The sequence below is a fragment of the Stegostoma tigrinum genome, chromosome 14, assembly GCF_030684315.1.
Source record: "Stegostoma tigrinum isolate sSteTig4 chromosome 14, sSteTig4.hap1, whole genome shotgun sequence".
Classification (NCBI taxonomy): Eukaryota; Metazoa; Chordata; class Chondrichthyes; order Orectolobiformes; family Stegostomatidae; genus Stegostoma; species Stegostoma tigrinum.
In genome coordinates this window covers 71,021,620-71,044,131 of record NC_081367.1, presented here as the reverse complement: position 1 = coordinate 71,044,131, position 22,512 = coordinate 71,021,620, and positions in this window count along the sequence as shown.

Sequence of the window (22,512 nt, the reverse complement as noted above, 5' to 3'; positions counted from 1 at the left end):
CACTTGTGGTGCCTGGAACACATATTTTCCCCGAAAAGGTGTACACTTTTCTGGGAGAAATATCGCAGGACTATGTCCAAGTTTTCTAGGTGCTCCTTATTGGTCTTCCCCATTATTAGCACATCATTTAGATAAATAGATACCTAGAGAAGACCTTGTAAAATATTTTCCATCTTCTGCTGAAAAGTTGCATAGGCTGATAATGCCCCAAAAGACAGTCTCGTACTTTGGTACAAGATATTAATTGTAGCGCACTTCTGGGAATCCTTATCTAACAGTAATGGCAATTATGGACGGCTCATGTCCAGCTTTGTGAAGGACAGACCCCTGCTAGTTTAGCATATAAACCCTCTATACAAGGGATCGGGTATTTATCCAGATGTGAAAAGTGGCTTATCATTTGTTTAAAATCCCCACAAGGGCAAACCGACCCATCAGGCTTCACAATAGGTACTACTAGTGCTGCCAATTTGGCAAACTGAAATGGTTTGATCATCCCTTCACTTTCCAGCCTCCTGATTTTTGCCTCTTCTTTTGCCCAATAGACAAAACCGAATCATGGAATCGCGTCCTGGCCAATGTGCAAGGTGGCCTTGCTTCCTTCGATAGTCCCTGGGCCTTCCTGAGAAATGTGTGAGTATCTACTTGAGAAATATTGAGCCAACCTAGGTGAATCTTTCACAACCAGTCTTGCCCAATCAAGTTTGGCCTGTGCCTTTTACTACGATCGGTGGTAACTGAACCAGCTGCTTCTCATAAGAGACTGGAACCAAAGTTGTCCCCTTAACCTGTAAAGGCTCCCCAGTATAGGTTCTCAGTCTAGTCAACGTCTTGCACAAATGTAAGGGTTAGAATCCAGAGCCAGTTCTATTACAGACTTCTTCTATGACCACTGAAATGCCATGCCAGTATTGATCTCCATTAGAACTGGGCGACTATTTTGCCAGATGGTTATTTTGATTGGTTCCAATTTGAATGTTGCTAAGCAGCTTAACTGTTCCAAACAAGATGTAGGTAGACTTTCCAGGGTGTGCACTCTCCTGGAGTATGAATTCTCCTACTCAATTTAGGTGTGGTAGGACTCTTTTCCTGTCTTGAGCCTATAGACTGGCAGCAAATACAATCCTGAAGAAAATTTTAACTGTTTGGCCAAGGTTTGGTTTTGTTTTGGGGGTTTCGCTGTGGGCTGACTTCGAGTCCCTCTGTTCAGAATGAGTCCAAAGTGAGATAATGCAATTGCCTTCACTCAGGTGCTGCTCCCCAAGTTCCTCAAGAACTGGCGAGGGTGCCCACTTCCATCAGCATACCCTATAACTCATACACTCCACTTGTTGCATTTTCCAATGACAAAGTTATAATGCCTGTTTGAAAGCATTAGATCAGTAATTCCACATACCAAATGGTCTCTCAGCATCTCATTCAGGATTAAACCATAGTCACATCCCTCTGCCAGTTGTCTTAATCTAGTCAAATATACAAAGAATATGGATTCCTGTGGTTCTCAAATTGCCGAGTAAAACTGATAGCATCTCAGATTTAGAGAAGACTTGGGGCTGTAATATTCCTTGTTCAAACTTGTTAAGTCTTGAAAGGTTTTAGTATCAGACGCTTCAGAGAATATTAGGTTCCTAATAACCAAAAAAGCTATGGGTCCACAAGCTGTCAGGAGAATTACTCATTCTTTTTCAATGTTACTCTCAATGTCGTTTGCTCAGAAAAAATAACACCTTCTTTCCACATACTGTGCCTAGTCTACAACAGCAGGATCTAATGAGTCGAGCTTCCCAAATAATGGCGTGATGCCAAAAATACTTACCCTAACTCAGAGATGACAGTTGTGCACGAATTTCTTCAGGAGTATGCAGACCTCTCATTGCCACTGAAATAACTCCGCAGAGGCCAGTATCCCATCACTAATTCACCCTTTATTTACCGCCAGGATTTGTTGACACTGACCCAGCACACTCAGAGCCACCTTTCAGAATGAAGCAGAACTTCTGCCAGTCATATTACTACCTGTCAGTCAGGGCTCCCTGACTTGATAAAATTAACAGCCCTAATCATGGAACTCATATTCTATGACATCATCTGACTGACAATGTTACACTCACTGCACTGTTCATGGAGGCAAGCAGGTTGTCAGTTAATTCGCTGCAAAGAGAACCGTTGTATCCCAAACATAATGGGAACTGCAGATGCTGGAGAATCCAAGATAACAAAGTGTGAAGTTGGATAAACACAGCAGGCCAAACAGCATCATAGGAGCACAAAAGCTGACGTTTCGCACCGAGACCCTTCGTCAGAAAAGGGGGATGGGGAGAGGATTCTGAAACAAAATAGGGAGAAAAGGAGAGGCGGACTGAAGAGAGATAGAGGAGAAGGTAGGTGGAGAGGAAAGTATAAGTGGGGAGGTGGGGAGGGGAATAGGTCAGTCTGGGGAGGACAGACAGGTCGAGGAGGCGGGATGAGGTTAGTAGGTGGGAAATGGCTTACCGCCCTGAGAGAATCCCCCTCATCCTCACATACCGCCCCACTAACCTCCGGATACAACACATCATCCTCCGACACTTCTGCCATCTACAATCCAACGCCACCACCCAAGACATTTTTCCATCCCCACCCTTGTCTGCCTTCCGGAGAGACCACTCTCTCCGTGACTCCCTTGTCCGCTCCACACTCCCTTCCAACCCCACCACGCCCGGCACCTTCCCCTGCAACAGCAGGAAGTGCTACACTTGCCCCCACCCCCTCCTCCTCACCTCCATCCCAGGCCCCAAGATGACTTTCCACATTAAGCAGATGTTCACCTGCACATCTGCCAATGTGGTATACTGTATCCACTGTGCCTGGCCTGGCTTCCTTTACATTGGGGAAACCAAGTAGAGGCATGTGGATCGCTTTGCAGAACACCTCTGCTCGGTTCGCAACAAACAACTGCACCTCCCAGTCGCGAACCATTTTAACTCCCCCTCCCATTCCTCAGACGACATGTCCATCGTGGGCCTCCTGCAGTGCCACAATGATGCCACCCGAAGGTTGCAGGAACAGCAACTCATATTCCGCTTGGGAACCCTGCTGCCCAATGGTATTAATGTGGACTTCACCAGCTTCAAAATCTCCCCCTCCCCCCACTGCATCCCAAAACCAGCGCAGCTCACCCCTCCCCCCACTGCATCACAAAACCAGCCCAGCTCATCCCCGCCTCCTTAACCTGTTCTCCCTCTCACCTATCCCCTACTCCCACTTCAAGCCGCACCTCCATTTCCCACCTACCAACCTCACCCCACCTCCTTGACCTGTCCGTCCTCCCCGGACTGACCTATTCCCCTCCCCACCTCCCCACCTCCCCACCTATACTCTCCTCTACTACTATCTTCTTTTCTCTCCATCTTTGGTCCGCCTCCCCCTCTCTCCCTATTCCTTCCAGAACCCTCTCCCCATCCCCCTCTCTGATGAAGGGTCTAGGCCCGAAACGTCAGCTTTTGTGCTCCCTCTCTGTCTACGGTTCCTCCCGAAGAGGCAGTATCTGAGCTGGAAGGGCCTGGTACAGGGGGCAGCCTGAAGCTGATGTTGCTTCTAAGGCCTTGGTTTGTTGATCCTCAACGACTGGGATTCTGGTGGAGCTGCGCGTTTCAACACAGAGGCAAGGTCGGGCTAGTGTAACCTGCAAGACAAAGAAGAGACAAGGCATCACAGCCAGTGTTTAGAATTGGCATCAGGGTTAATGGGGGAGTGACATTGACCTTTTTAGAGGGACATGGATGCTTCTGCATTCACACAGGCACTCTCCCCGTTTTGCCCTGTAAGGACCAGGAATTTCTATAGACCAGCGGGGATGTTTGGTGGCGTTCTCTCCTCATAGGGCGCAAGGGGCCTGATTTCAAGCCTTCCTCCACTTGCTCATCCTCCCTCTACCATTTTATAGCCTGCCGTTTCTGGTAATGAGGAAACAAGAGGCAAAGGGAATGGCTATTGGGTACTGGTGCACGTGGGGTAAGGTAGCACTGATGTGCTGAGGAGATAACTTTCGGGGTTATTAGTGTGGAGCGCTGAGGTGGGGAGACTGTGATGAGAGAAGATGTTATGGCGATAGTAAGTTAGCACAACATGAGAGCCTGATGGAGGTGGATGAAGTGGCAGACTCAGAGCATGCTTGAGGCGATGGAATGGAGAAGGTCATTGACCATTTTTCATGGTGCTGCTGGCCATTCGTCAGGACCTTCGGGATGGCACTGACGTGGCTGGTTACCGCAGGCCAGTTTGGCAGGTGTTCTAGTGGTGTGGCCTCTCCTGCACCACCTCATCCACCATGGCTTCCCGATCCCTGTCAGAGAATTGTAATGCCCTTTTCCCCTTCTCCAATCTCTTTTGGGCCACTTCCTATGACAAGAAGGTCACTTTTAGGATGCCAGTGCTGATTCAATAGATGGGTGGATATTCGCTTTAGGAAGGGCGCAAGGTAAGATGGAGCAAGTGTGATTGATATCATGGGAGCAGGGGAGGTAATTCATGAGTAAGAAATAAAAACAGAAATTTGCTAGTAAAATTCAGCAGGCCCGGCAGCATCTATAGAGAGAAATCAGAGTTAACATTTCGGGTCCAGTTCTGAGGAAGCGTCACTGGACCCCTGAAACACTAACTCTGTTTGTCTCTCCGCAGATGCTGCCAAACCTGCTGAGTTTTTCCAGTAATTTTCCTTTGAAAATTCCAGCATCTGTAGTTATTTTTTAGTTAATGAGATGAGTCTGCTAAGATACAGTGAGAGAATTTATTTTCTTTATTCATTCACAGGCTGAGGTCATTGCTGGCCAGGGGCCATTTATTGTCCAGCCCTAATTGCTCAGAGGGCAGTTATGAGTCAACCACACTGCTGTGGGTCTGGAGTTGCATGTAGATCAGGCCAGGTGCAGATGGCAGCTTCCCTCCTGAATGGATATTAGTGAACCAGATGGGTTTTTCCCAAAAATCTACAACAACAGATTCACAGTCATCAGTGGATTCTTAATTGCAGATATTTATTGAACCTTATGGCAGGCCAGTGATAACACCACTAGGCCAGCACCTTACCTTGCAAGAAAAAACCTTAAAAAAAAACACGACTGGGACTTGACCAAAACAAAAATGATGTTGAACTTGTATGTTTAATTGTAGTGATTAGCTGTATTAACGTAAAAGTTAGAAATCTTGTTGATAATTTTGACATTTGTGTGTCCTTTGGTAAATTTGATTACCTTGGCCTATGCATCCTCATAGATACCATAAAAATAGAGTAACACAATGCCACTTTGGGATTGGTCTTTCGTTAGCAGATTGATGAATTGGCATAGCTGTGGGTATAGAGGAAGTACTTCCATAACTATTGGCAACTGTGGCATCTCTGAAGAACAACAGAGCTCTGTGTCAGATTTAAGTGGCAAATTAAAATTTTAATTTATAATTTATGCTCGCATGTCCATTGGGATAGAAAACAGAGCAGGATAAATTGTAAATGATGAGTGTTATCTGAATCCTAGTACAGACAGATTTTCAGGTATGTTTTTGCCTCATTAGGAAGTACCAATCTCTACCCCTTCCCCAGTAGATTTGATGTTCAAATTGTTAAATTGTTTTATAGACATCCTGGGGTGACAGCCATGAATTACCATAGATCATGGGTAATCTAATTGCTGTGTGAATGCTGCTTCAGACAAAAAATTGGAATCGACATTTTGAGCCTTCTATTTTATCAGAAGTACAGTAATCCCTTGATTAAGCTAGCTGGTGGTTTACATTACAAATGGTTTAAAGAGGATTGTTTTTCCCTGAATGTTAAATTGAATTTCGCGAATTACAGCATTCACTTGGACACTTTATAACGCAGGAGGGCAGCGTTTAATTAAAAGAACCTTATTTTAATTCATTCGCTTGTTAGTCTACTATTCCCTTATTCATCTATAGGGCACTTTTAAGAAATACATATTTCACATTGTAATTTTCTCTTTCATAGATCTAAGGCATCTGGCCTGGCTGATTCACATCAGTTCAGATAGCAGAGCTATTATCAGTGTCTGAATAAATTCAATTTCATTGTTATCGCATGGGATTCTAGGATTTTGACAGGCATTTGAGAGTCACGTTTCTTATTTCTACCCATTTACATTGACTAAAGGGAGGTGATGTCAATCTGTGTGATGTGATGCATGATGGGGGCTTTGGAATGGGATGGGGCAAGATTGAACCTGCGACATCAGATCTGCTGCCTTCTGTAGATCCCGATTGAACGTGTGTATCCCAAAGGGACAAATTAGCCCCAGTGAGTCAATTACAGTCTCTAAATATGGGATTTTCCAGGATTTTTGGCAGTGGTTCAATGGCTTACACATCCATTTCCCTGGAAGCATCATGTCAGTCACATTGCCTGTTACTAACTGACCGACTGACCATTCGCATGACTCTGCCAGGCCAGCATGTCATTTGAAATAAACTTCAAAGAGGAAACACTGTGTTCTATAGATACATTTTCTGTGCTAACAACAATGTCCTTTGAGCAATCAACAGTTGATTATCACTTGTCAAACTCTCATCCTAATTATTAATTATTCAGTGTGGATATCGCTCTGTGATAACAGAGAGCAGGAGCTGCCACCATTGGTCATAACACTGCAAAAAGAAAGACCATTGAGCTGACCGTAAGTCCGTCACACTCCATTAGATAAAATAATATAAGGTCTGGAGTGACTAGATAACTGTAATTTCATTTGGGGTAATAGTTATGAGTTGTTTAATCACTGCTTCATGGTTTTTGAGGTTTTCAGCAGGATGGAAGTAGGAATGCACGATTAGTTCCCTCATGACAGGTTGAATGTTTTTATTTTCATTCATGCCTTCTATTGGCCGTACTCTGGTGGGAAGAGTGCACTTGAAGTTAAGCCCTGCAATTCCACAAGCTATCGCAAATGTATAAACAACTAATTGAGTCAGTAAGAGTAGATTCATATGGATGATAGTGTAAGGTAGGGGTTGAGGTCAGATAAACCTTAGGATTAGGGTAAAAGTTCGGCACAACATTGTGTACTGTTCTCTGTTCTATGTTCTAAGAGATAGTAAGAACTGCCGATGCTGGAGTCTGAGATAACAAGGTGTGGAGCTGGAGGAACACAGCAGGCCAAGCAGCATCAGAGGAGCAGGAAAGCTGATGTTTCAGGTCTGGACCCTTTTCAGAAAAATTGAGTCAGTGATGCTGTTAATTTTCCTGACCTTTGCTGCTATCTAAGGCAAAGGAGACTCACACCAGGTTCTATCAATAAAGAAGGAAAAGCATCAGTTTAGTTTATGTGATAATGGGAATTGCAGATGCTGGAGAATCCAAGATAATAAAATGTGAAGCTGGATGAACACAGCAGGCCAAGCAGCATCTCAGGAGCACAAAAGCTGACGTTTCGGGCCTAGGCCCTTCATCAGAGAGGGGGATGGGGAGAGGGTTCTGGAATAAATAGGGAGGGAGGGGGAGGCGGACCGAAGATGGAGAGAAAAGAAGATAGGTGGAGTGGAGAGTACAGGTGGGGAGGTAGGGAGGACGGACAGGTCAAGGAGGCGGGATGAAGTAGTAGGTAGGAAATGGAGGTGCAGCTTGAGGTGGGAGGAAGGGACAGGGGAGAGGAAGAACAGGTTAGGGAAGCGGAAACAGGCTGGGCTGGTTTTGGGATGCAATGGGGGGAGTGGAAGAACTGGGCTGGTTTTGCGGTGCGGTGGGGGGAGGGGATGAACTAGGCTGGTTTTGGGATGCTGTGAGGGAAGGGGAGATTTTGAAGCTTGTGAAGTCCACATTGATACCAGTGGGCTGCAGGGTTCTCAAGCGGAATATGAGTTGCTGTTCCTGCAACCTTCGGGTGGCATCATTGTGGCACTGAGGAGGTTAAAATTCAGCATAAACTGAACTGATAACAAAGTGTGAAGCTGGATGAACACAGCAGGCCAAGCAGCTTCAGAGGAACAGGAAGGCTGTCATTTCGGCCTTAGACCCTTCTTCTGAATTGGGGGAGGGGAAGGGGATTCTGAAATAAATAGGGAGAGTTTCAGAATGTTAGGTCAGACCAATATTGGGTCTGAATTGAACATTCTTGTTGGGTTTGTGGCTATTCTAGAGCATAAACTTTCAGTATTACTGCCAGAATATTGTCAGAGCCTGTAGCATTTGCAATGGCCAAAATCTGCAGCTATTTCTTGATACTATATGTAATGAACTGTCTTGTTGAAGGCTGAAATCTGTGATTCTATGAATCTCAGGCCGTGAAACATCATCTACATGTCACTTCTGGTTGCAGATGGTTGTAAATGCTTCAGCCTTGTCTAATGTACTGATGTGCTGGGATTACCATTGCTAAGGGTTAAGGGTATTTTGTGGACCCTCCAGCCTCTTTTGGTCATTTAGTTGTCCACCATCATTCATGAATGGATGTGTGCCAGGATTACAGAGCTTAGATCACATCTGTTGAATGTGGAATCATCTAATTCTGTCTAGTGCATAATGATTCTGCTGTTAAGAAAACAAGTAATTATGTATTATATGTATTATTTCAATGGGTTGACATCTCATTTTTAGATGTGCCTAGCATTTCTCCAGGTATACTGTCATGCACTCTTCATTGAACAAGGGTTGACTTTCTATCTTATTGATATTGGTGAAGTTAGGGCATATGTTGGGCTGTGGGGTTGTACCTTGTGGTTGAATACAATTTTATTCACAGCTGCTTGTGGATGCCCAGTTTTGAGTAGTTAGATCCATTTGAAGTCTGTTCTACTTAACAATCTGGCAGCCCCACTCAATACATTAGAAGGCATTCTCAATCTGAAGAGTGGACCTCAGCTCCATAATAACTGTGTGGTGGTCACTCCTACCTGGACTGTCACAGACAGGATACTCTCCACAACATGTAGATTGGTGAGGCTGAGGTCAAGTAAATTTTTCTCTCTTGATGGTTTCCTGACCTTCTACATCAACAGGAGCATCTAGCCATCAATGTGGAAGATGACCCAGATATAGTGTCTTAAACGAATGAGATTCAAACTCATAATCATTAGCAAAGTGATGAAAAAGATTCATCAATGGTGCTACCAAGCAGGACATATTCACTAATAACCCATGGTCACCCCTACACAGTTTTGATCTTCTGGAACCATTCATCTCCGGATTTTAGCACTGTCATGGCTCAAGCGTGGAAGCAAGACTTCAGTTCAGGAAGTTTACTACCACCAAGGTAGCTTTTGATTGAATGAGGTTCCATGAAGAGCTGAAAAATCTGAGTTGGTAAACTGAAATGTCTTCACTAATTGAATCATAACTAATATAAAAGTAGGTGGTCTCTCAGGTCTAGTATTGGAAAAGTTCATTGATTTCGCTGACATTTTCCACCCAGTCTTCACATTCACCTGTTCTATTTCTGACTCCTCCCTTCCTTTCCTTGACATCTCTGTTTCCATTTCTGGGGATAGACTGGCTACTACTATCCACTACAAACCCACTGATTCCCACAGCTACCTGGACTATATATCCTCGCACCCTGCTCCCTGTAAAGATGCCACCCCATTCTCTCAGCTCCTCCGTCTCCAGCACACATGATCAGATGAGGCTAACTTTGACAAGGGAGCCTCCGAAATATCCACCTTCCTCCTCAACCGAGGATTCCCCAGCACCATTCTTGAAACTGGGTCTGACCCATCTCCTGAGCTTCTGCCCTCACCCCCTCCCGTCCCTCTCACAACAGCGTTAGTGCTCCCCTTGTCATAGAGTCTTACAGCATGGAGACATGCCCTTCAGCACAGACTGGTGCATGCCAACCAAAATTTCCATTTTGTATAATCCCATGTCCCTATACTTGGCCCGTATCCTTCTAAGCTTTTCCTACTCATGTATTGTCCAAATGTCTTTGAAATGTTGTTAATGTACCTGCCTCAACCTCTTCCTCTGGCAGCTCATTCCATATGCATGCACCCTTCTGTGTAAAAATGTTGCCCCTCATGTTGCCATGTATTCTTTCCCCTCTTAGCTTAAACTGATACCCTCTAGTCCTCAATTCCCCAGCCCTGGGAAAAAGACTGAGGGCATTCACCCTGTCCATGCAACTCATGATCTTATACACTTCTATAAAATTCCCCCTCAGCCTCCTATGCCCTAAAGAAAAAAGCCCCAGCTTGTCCAACCTCTCCCTATAACTCAGTCCCTTGAGTTCTGGCAACATTCAAAATGCAACACCTCACCCTTATCTATATTAAAATCCATTTTCCATTTCTCAGCCCACTTCCCTAGCTGATCAGGATCCTGCTGCAATTCCTGATAACCTTCCTCACTGTCAATGATACCTTCTATTTTAGTGTCATCTACAAACTTACTAAGCATGTCTTGTACATTCTCATCCAAATCATTGATATAGATAACAAACAGCAATGGGTTCAGCAGCAAACCCTGAGGCATACCAATAGTCACAGGCCTCCAGTCCAACAAGCATCCTTCCACTTTTACCTTCTGCTTCCTACCATCAAGCCAAATGTGCTTCAAATCTGCCAGTTCTCCCTCGATTTCATGTGATCTAACCTTCCAGACCAGCCTACCATGCGGATCCTTAACAATGTCTTTACTGAAATCCATATAGACTATGTCTACTGTACTGCCCACATCAACCTTCCTGATCCCTTCATCAAAGAACTCTAACAATTTTGTGAGGCACGATCTCTCAAGTACAAAGGCATGCTGATTACTCCTAATCAAACCCTGTCTTTCCAAATGCATGTATATCTTATCACAAAATCTTCTCAAGTAACTTATCTACCACAGATGTTAAGCTTCCTGGGATATAGTTCTCAGGTTTTTCTTTGTAGTCCTTCTTGAATAAGGACAGAATATTTGCTACCCTCCAGTCTTCTGGGACCTCAATTGTGTCGAACGATGATAAAAAATGCATCAGTCAGGGCCCTGCAATTTCTTCTCTAGCCTCTTGCTGTGTTCTTGGATATAGGATTCAGGACCAGGAGATTTATACATGTTCATACATTCTAATACTTCTAACACCTCCTATATTGCAATATGGACTGTCCCTAAGATATCACCACTAAATTCCCCAAGTTCCCAAGTCTTCATGTCTTTCTCCACAGTAAACACAGAGGAGAAATAATCATTGAGGACCTCGCCTATTTCCTGCAGTTGCCTATTCCTGAACTGTGCTGCCTTCTTTTTTCTGGCCAAAGTCTCAATATTTCTTGTCAACCAGGGTACCCTAATCCTGCCAACCTTGTCCTTCACTCTTACAGGAACATATAGGACCTTGAACTCCAGCTATCACACTTTTAAAGCCCTCTCATTGCCAGAGGTCCTTTTGCCTGCAAACAAACTACTCCAGTCAACCGCTGCAAACTCCTGTCTAATTCCATCAAAATTCTCCTAGCCCAATTTAGAACTTGAACGTCTGGGCCAGTTTTATCCCTCTCTATAACTATTTTAATAGTAATATAGCTATGGTCAGTGGTCCCAAAGTGCTCTCCCACTGTCACGTCAGTCACCTGTCCTGCCCTATTTCCCAAGAGTAGGTTGAGTTTTGCTCCTCCCTGAGTAGGACCCTTCATATACTGCATAAGGAAACTTGCCTGAACACACTTAACGAATTCCACCCCTTCAAAGCCCTGAACACTAAGGCACTCCCAGTCTATGAACTGAGGTAAGTGATAAGTGTCGTTTCGGGCAGCTGAAGGATATCACAGCTCTATCTGGAGAAAGGCTTTCTCTGTTCTCCCATGATGTAGTGAAGACTGTTTTTAAAAGCTGCTGGCTGCTTCGATGGACTGCAGTTCTAGTTTCCACACCACTCGTTCTGGTCGCCGATTGTCTGTGCCCTTCCCATTGTGAACCAAAATTCACACGGAAACCCCACCAGGGTAGCAGACAGTTGAGCTGTTTTGCTTAACTCTTGTTGCGTTGCAATCCGTTTCCAAAAGTGAAAGGGATTTCACTAGATAAATCCCTATCAAACAATAAAAGGACAATCCGGCCTGTAATTGAAATGATAGAAAATAGGAGCAGGAGTAGTCATAGAGTCATGGAGTCATACAGGACAGAAGTAGACCCCTCATTCCAACTTGTCTATGCTGACCAGGTTTCCTGAACTGGCCTAGTTAGTCCCATTTGCCAGCATTTGGCCCATATCCCTCTAAACACTAGAGATAATGGGAACTGCAGATGCTGGAGAATTCCAAGATAATAAAATGTGAGGCTGGATGAACACAGCAGGCCAAGCAGCATCTCAGGGGCACAAAAGCTGACGTTTCGGGCCTAGACCCTTCATCAGAGAGGGGGATGGGGTGAGGGTTCTGGAATAAATAGGGAGAGAGGGGGAGGCGGACCGAAGATGGAGAGTAAAGAAGATAGGTGAAGAGAGTATAGGTGGGGAGGTAGGGAGGGGATAGGTCAGTCCAGGGAAGACGGACAGGTCAAGGAGGTGGGATGAGGTTAGTAGGTAGCTGGGGGTGCGGCTTGGGGTGGGAGGAAGGGATGGGTGAGAGGAAGAACCGGTTAGGGAGGCAGAGACAGTTTGGACTGGTTTTGGGATGCAGTGGGTGGGGGGGAAGATCTGGGCTGGTTGTGTGGTGCAGTGGGGGGAGGGGACAAACTAGGCTGGTTTAGGGATGCAGTAGGGGAAGGGGAGATTTTGAAACTGGTGAAGTCCACATTGATACCATTAGGCTGCAGGGTTCCCTATAACTCAGGCGGAATATGAGTTGCTGTTCCTGCAACCTTCGGGTGGCATCATTGTGGCTACACTTGTCCCCACACCTCCTCCCTCACCCCTATCCCAGGCCCCAAGATGACATTCCACATTAAGCAGAGGTTCACCTGCACATCTGCCAATGTGGTATACTGCATCCACTGTACCCGGTGCGGCTTCCTCTACATTGGGGAAACCAAGCGGAGGCTTGGGGACCGCTTTGCAGAACACCTCCGCTCAGTTCGCAACAAACAACTGCACCTCCCAGTTGCAAACCATTTCCACTCCCCCTCCCATTCTCTAGATGGCATGTCCATCATGGGCCTCCTGCACTGCCACAATGATGCCACCCGAAGGTTGCAGGAACAGCAACTCATATTCCGCCTGGGAACCCTGCAGCCTAATGGTATCAATGTGGACTTCACCAGTTTCAAAATCTCCCCTTCCCCTGCTGCATCCCTAAACAGCCTAGTTCGTCCCCTCCCCCCACTGCACCACACAACCAGCCCAGTTCTTCCCCCCCACCCACTGCATCCCAAAACCAGTCCAACCTGTCTCTGCCTCCCTAACCGGTTCTTCCTCTCACCCATCCCTTCCTCCCACCCCAAGCCGCACCCCCATCTACCTACTAACCTCATCCCACCTCCTTGACCTGTCCGTCTTCCCTGGACTGACCTATCCCCTCCCTACCTCCCCACCTATACTCTCTCCACCTATCTTCTTTACTTTCCATCTTTGGTCCGCCTCCCCCTCTCTCCCTATTTATTCTGGTTCCCTCACCCCATCCCCTTCTCTGATGAAGGGTCTAGGCCCGAAACGTCAGCTTTTGTGCTCCTGAGATGCTGCTTGGCCTGCTGTGTTCATCCAGCCTCGCATTTTATTATCCCTCTAAACACTTCCTATTCACATACCCATCCAGATGTTGTAATTGTACCAGACTCCATCACTTCTTCTGGCAGCTCATTCCATTCCTGCATAACCTTCTGTGTGAGAAAGTTGCCCATTGGATAATCATAACAAACTGAAAATATAGTCTGAAAACATATTTCAGGAATATTTCAGTCAAGCCTTGCATTTACAGTTTATGGCATCCACAGAATGATTCCACTCAATTATTTATTTTTAATATCTCACTGGCGGTTCTCGTCTGAATATTTCACATGCAGCAAAGGGAATGCATTTGTCAAATGGTTAAAGAGCAGAAGATGTTTTAAGTAGACCAGCACTTTGACTAGGATGTGTCAGCATCGAGCCCGTAGCATTTAAAAGCCATTGTGTATTCTTTGTCAAGTCATCTCATCATCTGCTTTCAAACCAAGAATCAGCTTTTAAATCAAACTGCATACCCTACTGTGGCACTTGCGTGTTGCTGATGTTCTGTCAGCTGAAACGGCCCATTGAAATATAAGGGGAGCTGAGGATCTGAGCACTTAAACGGTCCAGTTTCCGCCACCTGGTCTTTTTTTCGGGCTGTTAACAGCTCTCCCTGATGATAACTGCAGATCATTACTCTGGGCACCAAATGGCTTTATGAGTTCTACAGCTCAAAGCTGAAAGGCACATGGAGGAGGACCACTGCTCATCAAGGGCAAAGCTGAAATGGTAAGTGCTTAACTTCTTGTATTTATACTTCCTTCTGTTGAGCAGATTATAAAATGGGAATTATGAACTTTCTCAGGCCATCTCAGCATACACAGCACTTGCACATTCCTGTAATGAAGTTGCTATGTGGTGAACAAATGACGACAATAATGGGCATTTTCAGAGTCTAATCTTTGCAACAGATCCTTGTAGATTTCATATAATAGCATTTAGCTCTGGATTATTTCCAATAAAATAACATTGGAAGTTTGAAAACACTGATGTGGTTTTATCTTGTATTATAGAGTGGCTGGATTTGTGTTTATACTGGTGTTTTCTTGTAAGGTGTGGTTTTAACTCCATTCTAACGCTGAGCACTGATGCTCTGCTACTGCTAATTCCACAACAGAAAAGTGAGGTCTTTACCTTTCCAGTGGCAGTTGATTAAAATGACCCACTATAATGACTGAAATAGTTAATTGCTTTGAGGACATGCATATGGCTCATGACACAGGGAATGAGGGAATGGAAGATGTATATTAAAAAAATACAGATAGAACATGCTAGCAGTTTCAGATCACTGCCTTATATCAACACTTAAAGAAAATGGCCAAGAATGTAACGCATTCATGTTGAGGTTAGCTACCTGTAATAAGAACTAATTTGACCTCAAAGTGAATGGTGCCAGTTTAAAGGTTGGAGTAATATTCTGCTGGAATCTTACTGTGCCCCAGGCAATGGACTGGGAAGCAGATAGCTTGGACAAAATTTGTGGGACAATATCTGACAGCTCCCAATGTGGTACCATTATTGGTATAGTTTCCCGTTTACTGGCTGTATGTGCAGAAGGGTGCATGGCAAATGCAGACAGGAAGCAACTTGGACTATTGACAGACATATGTAATTTTCTCAGGAACCTTACGTTCTCCCTTGTAGTGCAGCAGAAGCCTGGCCAATGGGGTGGCCATTCACCTTATGAATGGAAACTCCCAGGGATTGTCCGGGACAGTTAACAAGGTTGAGCATTGAGGGGTGCAAGTGTCAGAGCTGGAGATGCCTCTCCTTCAATAGTGGAAGCAGATCATTACGATTCAACTGATCTTATATAATGTGCCTCCATAATGAGGAGCTTTCACATTCTCCAGGCCAGTGCTTTGCCCTTCTCTCTTAGTGACCTCATCAAAGCTTTGGAGCGGACAATCTTAATTAGGATTTGAATTGGGTCATCGCGGAGATAAGCCAATTTTTAGTCAGTAAAGGAATCGGTATTATGGGGAAAAGACAGGATGGTGGAGTTGATGTCTATCAGACTAGCTATGAATCTCACTGAATGTTGAAACAGATTGGACGGGCTGAAAGGCCTACTTCTGCTTCTGAGTCTTATGATCTACTGGACAGTGAGCCCAGCTGTAGCTAATTAATAAGAATGTCAAGGCAGTCCAGCTGCAAATCCATGTTCAAAGACCCAGGTTGCCTAAATTGGGACTTGCTCCTTCTGAGAAAATCCCAGTTTAGGAGCACATAAACGAAGTGCTGGATCATCTTTTGTTCCCATGCTAAACATACTGAGAGACTGAACCCAGAGACAGATGTCAGAGTTATGAAAGCCTCCAGTGAGAATCACTGATCTTCAGACTGCTCAAGTATTTTGGGCCACGTTCAACAACTGAGTAATGCCATCCAATGCCATTCTAACAGACATGGGTATGTTGAGTTTTCAAATAGGCTGAACTGTTGTCGTTGGATGTAGTCATTGTAAATTTGGTTGCTCTTTTTTGTGGGCAGGGTATCCAGGGAATCTTAGCTTCAGTAGCAGCCAAATTAAATTTCCCACGCTCAACCCAGATCAGCTGATGCTGGGCTAATGGACTGCAAGATCACGATCAAGTTGGAGTTTGCATGTCTGCATAGATTTATTTCAGGTGCTCCGGTTTCCTCCCACAGTCCAAAGAAGTGCAGGTTAGAGTGGATTGACCATTCTAAATTGACCATGATATTCAGGGGTGTACAGGCTAGGTGGATTAGCCATGAGAAAGGCAAGGTGACATGGATAGGGTAGGAGGGTAGGCCAGGTTAAGATGGTCTTCAGAATGTTGGTGCACGCTCGATGGGCTCTATGGCCTCTTTCTGCACTGTAAGAAATCTGTGATTCTATGAAGATATAACTAGGCCCAGGTGATAACAGCAGCCAGGGATCTCTGGAATGGCATGGCAAATCCTTTGTTCTCAATTTACCCAACTTTTAATTTTATATTTTAGCACTTTTGTGATAATTTTGGCTCTGTATGAAAATGGATGATCATGGGTCATTGTTGGCTAGTTGATTAAACAATAGGAGAGATGAAAAATGGGCTACCGATTTGCTATGTTCAAAATCCGAATGCTGCAGATACTGGAGATCTGGATTGAAACAAGCTCTTGAGAAACTCAGCAGGCGTGGGAAAGAAAAGCAGAGTTAACATTCCGAGTCCAAGGACTGCTCTTTGTAACTGAGAGTAAAACGGAAATTTACTATTGTCCTGATTTCTCATTAGAGAACTGGTGACAGCTTTAGCTCAAGGTCACCCTATCTTCAGCCGAGGCTATAAGTTGAAAAGGAGAGTCTTCCAAAGTAACCTCAGCCAATGCAGGGATGGAACACACACTGTTTTATTACATCTGCATTTCGAAATCTACCATCCAACCAACTGAGCTAACCAACACCCATTATAATTGGGACGGGGCTAGAAAACAATATTTTATGTTGTTGATATAGTAGGAGGAGAGGTGACTGGCACAAATTATAAAGTACCCCAGAATAAAAGACTAAGGGACTGTTCCTTCTTGCCTCTTGTCAACTGCATAATAAAAACCACCATTTTCAAATCCCCTTCAGTTCCAAAGAAAAGTCACTGGGATTAAAATGTTAACTCTATTTCTCTCTGCACAGATTCTGGTGGTGTTGCTGAGTTTATCCAGTACTTTCTGTTTTTATACCAATTTGCTGTACCGTTTTACAGTAATGTACAAAGTCAAAATGAACATTGCCCCTGGGTGTCATACTGGACAAGGAATCTGAACTACATTTTTGTTATTAATGCATGAGACGCAGGCTTTGCTGACTGGGCCAGCATTCATTGTCAATCCCTAGTTGCCCTTGAGAAGGTGGTGGTGAGCTTCCTTCTTGAACCGCTGCAGTCCATGTGCTGTAGGTTTAACCACAATACTGTTCGGGAGGGAGTTCCAGGATTTTGACCCAGGGACACTGAAGGAGCAGTGATAAATTTCCAAGTGAGGTTGGTGAATGGCTTGGAGGGTACTTGAAGGTGGTGGCGTTCCCATGTATCTGCTGCCTTTTTCCTTCTAGATGGAAGATGCTGTATGTTTGGAAAGTGCTGTCTCGTGATCAAGCAACTGTGAAAAGTTGGTAGCGCTCTCATTTCTTTCGAATTTATCACTTAAAACATGATCCAAAACTGTGAAATCTCCTGAACTCCCACAGTAATTTCACAATAGACCACTGGGCATGGGACAGAACCAGTGTATTAATGGCCATTGACACCAGAGGTGGAGGGGTTTCAGCAAAATACTGCTGAGTTAACGATGGGTGATTAAAAGAATCATCGCAAAATGTTATGGCCCGGTATATTATAGTATTAATGAAAAAACCTTTCATTTTAGAGCCAATTGATTTTATCCTCAGTTTCTGAATGTGGAGGAAGGCATCATGCATTTAGCAATGACAAGGCAGACTAAATAGTAGTGTTAGATCACATGGGATTCAGGGTGAGCTTGCCAATTGGATGCATAATTGGCTCAACAGTAGGAGACAGAACGTTGCTTTTCGGACTGGAGGTCTGTGACCAGCGGTGTTCCACAGAGATCGGTTGTGGGTCCTCCCTTGTTTGTAATTTAAATAAATCATTTGGGTGAGAATACAGAAGGCGTGTGGTTGGTAAGTATGCGGATGGCACCTAAGTTGGTGGCATAGTAGACAGTGAAGAAGATTCTCTAAGAGTACAAAGAGATCTTGATCAAATGGGTCAATAGGCTGCAAAATGGCAGATGGAGTTCAATCTGGATAAATGTGAGGTATTGCATTTTGGTACAACAAACCAGGGTAAGTTTATACAATTAATGGTAGGGCCTTAGGTTATGTCATAGAACTGAGGGACCTAAGGGTACAGGTACATAATTCTTTGAAGTTTGCATCACATATAGGCAGGATGTTTAAAAAGGCATCTGGCATGCTTAACATCATTGCTCAGTCTTTTGAATGTAGTAGTTGGGAAGTCATGTTGAGGTTGTGTAGAATGTTAGTGAGGCCTTTTCAGGAATAGTGTGTCCAGTTCTGGTCACCCAGTTATCGGAAAGATATCATTCAGCTAGAGATAGTTCAGTAGAGATTTACTAGGATGTTGCCAGGAATGGGAAGTTTGAGTTATAACGAAAGGTTGGATAGGCTGAAACTTTTTTCACTGGATTGTAGGAGTTTGGGAGGCAATCAGATAGAGGTTAATAAAATAATGAGGGATTTAGATAGAGCTGATGGTGGTTGTCCTTTCCCTAGGATAGGGGATTTCAAGAATAGGGGACACATTTTTAAGATGGGAGGAAAGGGATTTCAAAAAGACATGAGTCGATTTTTTTTTACACAGAGGGTGGTTCACGTGTGGATTGAACTCCTGAGGAAGTGGCAGATGTGGTACAGTTACAATGTTTACATGAATAGGAAAAGTTTGGAGGGATAGGGGCCAGGAGTAGGCACGTGGCATTTGGAATTATATTCAGCATGGACTGGTTGGACCAAAGGGCCTGTTTTTATGCTGTTTGGCTTTATGACTCTCAATAAAGGATGCTGTTTAAAATTTAAACTAATCAAACATTAGTAAGGAACCTATTCCATGACATATTTATAAAATATTTATAAAAGGAGGAAACTTACTTTACATGGCACTCTATGTCCCTTGAGTGATGTCCCTATATCCCCTGTGCACCTCTTGTGTACAAGTGTCAATTTTTGGGGAAAATTTCCTTTTCAATGGGATTACTCATAATATCTTGAACAATTCAACCTAAAATATGTTGTTTCTGCTCCTGGCACTTTTTCAAATCTTTGTGTATATATCTCTCCCACAAGGAATACTCTGCTTCTTTAAAGCTGCACAGTTGTTTATTAACTACAGCTGAAGAGTTTTACTAAACAAAATAGTGCCATACGATGGGATATTATATCTACAGAGCGTGACTGCCTCATAACCTCAGAATCCAATGCTTTTAAACTATCAGATCTGTCACACAAAGCTCTGATACAGAATTCTTGATTTAAAATGTGTGCAGTGGAGTGGGAGGTAGGTGGGATCTTCTGCTAAACTCACCAAAACCCTCCTGATCCTGGCTGGAGCTGTTGACAGCATGTCAGGTCAACCCAAGTGATGAGGATATTTGGAGCTGTTCTTAATTTGTTTTCGAAGGAAATGCACAAGGCAGGAGAATAGCCCCAGACTGCAGAAGCAAAATTTAAGGCCTATCCATGTTATGTCAAACTTCACCATCTAGGCTGTGCTGTGTTTTGCTCTCTGTACCTTTGGTAAAATGAGTGGAGATTGATTTGATTTGATTTATTGTAGTCACTACAGTGAAAAGTTTTGTTTTGCGAACAGCAGTGGCAGATCATAACAATGTAGATTGTAGTGTGCTGAGATAGAACGAGACATACAAGGTTACACAGCGTAGGAGGTGCACAAAACAAGATCAAACAGAGAAAGCAGCAATACAAACCAGATTAAAATCATCCACTGCAATTATTTCTTCCAAAGCATTGTACGTTGCAAATTTGTATTCAAATGCGAGAAGATTTTCTGTGGTGGCATTTCTAGTGAGATTCTAAATGTGTTCTTTTGACTTGGCTGGAAATACTGAAGTAAAGCTTCCTGTTTTTGTTTAGGATATTAAAGAAAGAGATTTTGGCAAATTAATTATTCTTACAAATGCTGTTCTCCCTCTCTGTCATTATACATATGTATAGTTAAAATGTTATACTATTTTTGACGACCCAATGCGTTCAGCTTTCTGTTTGCCAGTTGCTTGATTTCTCTAATATTTGGAAGCAGTGACTGAAATAGTAATACTTTATTCTGTCATGAGTTGTGGGTGTCCTTAGAGATGCTAGAAAGTTGTGCTCATCCCTGATGCCCCTTGAACTTAATGGCTGATCATTTCATGGCCGTTTACAGCAGAGAAACAGTCAGCCCATTGGGTCCATATTGATCAACAAAGACCTGAGGTGGGATTTCTTCAGTCAGAGGATGGTGAATTTGTGGAACTCATTGCTACAGAGGGCTGTGGAAGCCAAGATATTGAGGGCATTTAATAGACAATATACAATAGACGCTGGAGGAGGCCATTCAGCCCTTCGAGCGAGCACCACCATTCATTATGATCATGGCTGATCATCCACAATCAGTATCCTGTTCCTGCCTTATCCGCATAACCCTTGATTCTACTATCTTTAAGAGCACTGTCTATCTCTTTCTTGAAAGCATCCAGAGAGTTGGCCTCCACTGCCTTCTGGGGCAGAGCATTCTATATATCCACCACTGAAGAAGTTTTTCCTCAACTCTGTTCTAAATGGCCTACCCCCTTATTTTTAAACTGTGTCCTCTGGTCCTGGACTCACCCATCAGCGGAAACATGCTTCCTGACTCCACTGTGTCCAATCCCTTAATAATCTTATACGTCACAATCAGATCCTCTCTCATCCTTCTAAACTCAAGCGTGTACAAGCCCAGTCGCTCCAATCTTTCAACATATGATAGTCCCGCTATTCTGGGAATTGACCTTGTGAACCTATGGTGCACTCCCTCAATAGCCAGAATGTCCTTCCTCAAATTTGGAGACCAAAACTGCACACAGTACTCCAGGTGCGGTCTCACCAGGGCCCTGTACAGCTGCAGAAGGACCTCTTTGCTCCTATACTCAATTCGTCTTGTCATGAAGGCCAGCATGCTATTAGCTTTCTTCACTACCTGCTGTACCTGCATGCTTGCTTTCATTGACTGATGTACAAGAACACCCAGATCTCATTGTGCTTCCCCTTTACCTAACTTGACGCCATTGAGATTTAAAACCAAGGTACGTAGGTTCTTGATTACAGAAGGGATCAAGGGCAGGAAATGTTTTTGGAAATCTTTTCAGTCATTATCAAATGATGGAGTAGGGCTAAGAGTCCTAATTCTGCCCCAAATTCCATGGTCATGTGACTACATCAATCCCATTTTCAAGCTCTTGAAACCAAAAGTTATGGCAACGCAACTGAATATCTAAATGCTACTTCAATGCTTTTGAGAGTTTCTGACTCAATAATCCTTTCAGACAGTGAGTTACAGATTTCCACTGCCTTCTGCATGAAAATGGTTCCTCTAAACTTAATTTCAGGCTTCTTCCTTCTACCTGAAATCCATGCCGCCTTGGCTTTTGACCATTCCACTAACTGTGAAAGTGCCTTCTTATTCACCCCATCAATGCCCGTCATAACCTTATACATCTCTATCAGGTCTCCTCTTGATGGTTCACTGCTCCAAGGAAACCAGCCCCAGCTTGTTCAATCTTTCATCATAGCTCAGGCCTAAGCAGAACCCTGGCCAAGCTCCTCTGCACTCTGTCTTTAGGTAACACATTGCCTTTGTGTAATGTGGTGACCAGAACTGCGTGCAGTACTTTTGATGTTGCCCAATCTTGAATTCAAGGCTGTTTTGGGGGGTAGTTGAATGTTGACCACACGATTGTGGGCCTTTACTCACATGTTGGTCATACTAGATAAGGATGGCAGTCTTAATTCTGTAAAAGACATGAGTGAACCAAATAGGTTTTTACAGCTGCTGCCGCAGGCCAGTACTCCCTTCACACACAGAATAGCATACATTTTAGAGTTAAATTAATAACCAATCAAGTACATTATCAGGTTTATACAAAGAGATCAATCAACCAGATTTCTTAATCAACTAGATTGTCAGTTTAACACCAAAACTTATTCAAAACCAAGCTATTCAATTAATGTTATAATAAAATGTCAGTCATAAATGCTTATCTCTTCAAAAATATCCCTAAAAACATGCATCAAACACACACACGCCCTTCAGCGACACACACGCAGGCATAGAGACAGAGGCGCACATGCACACAGAGGCACACGCACACAAACATAGACACATGCACACAC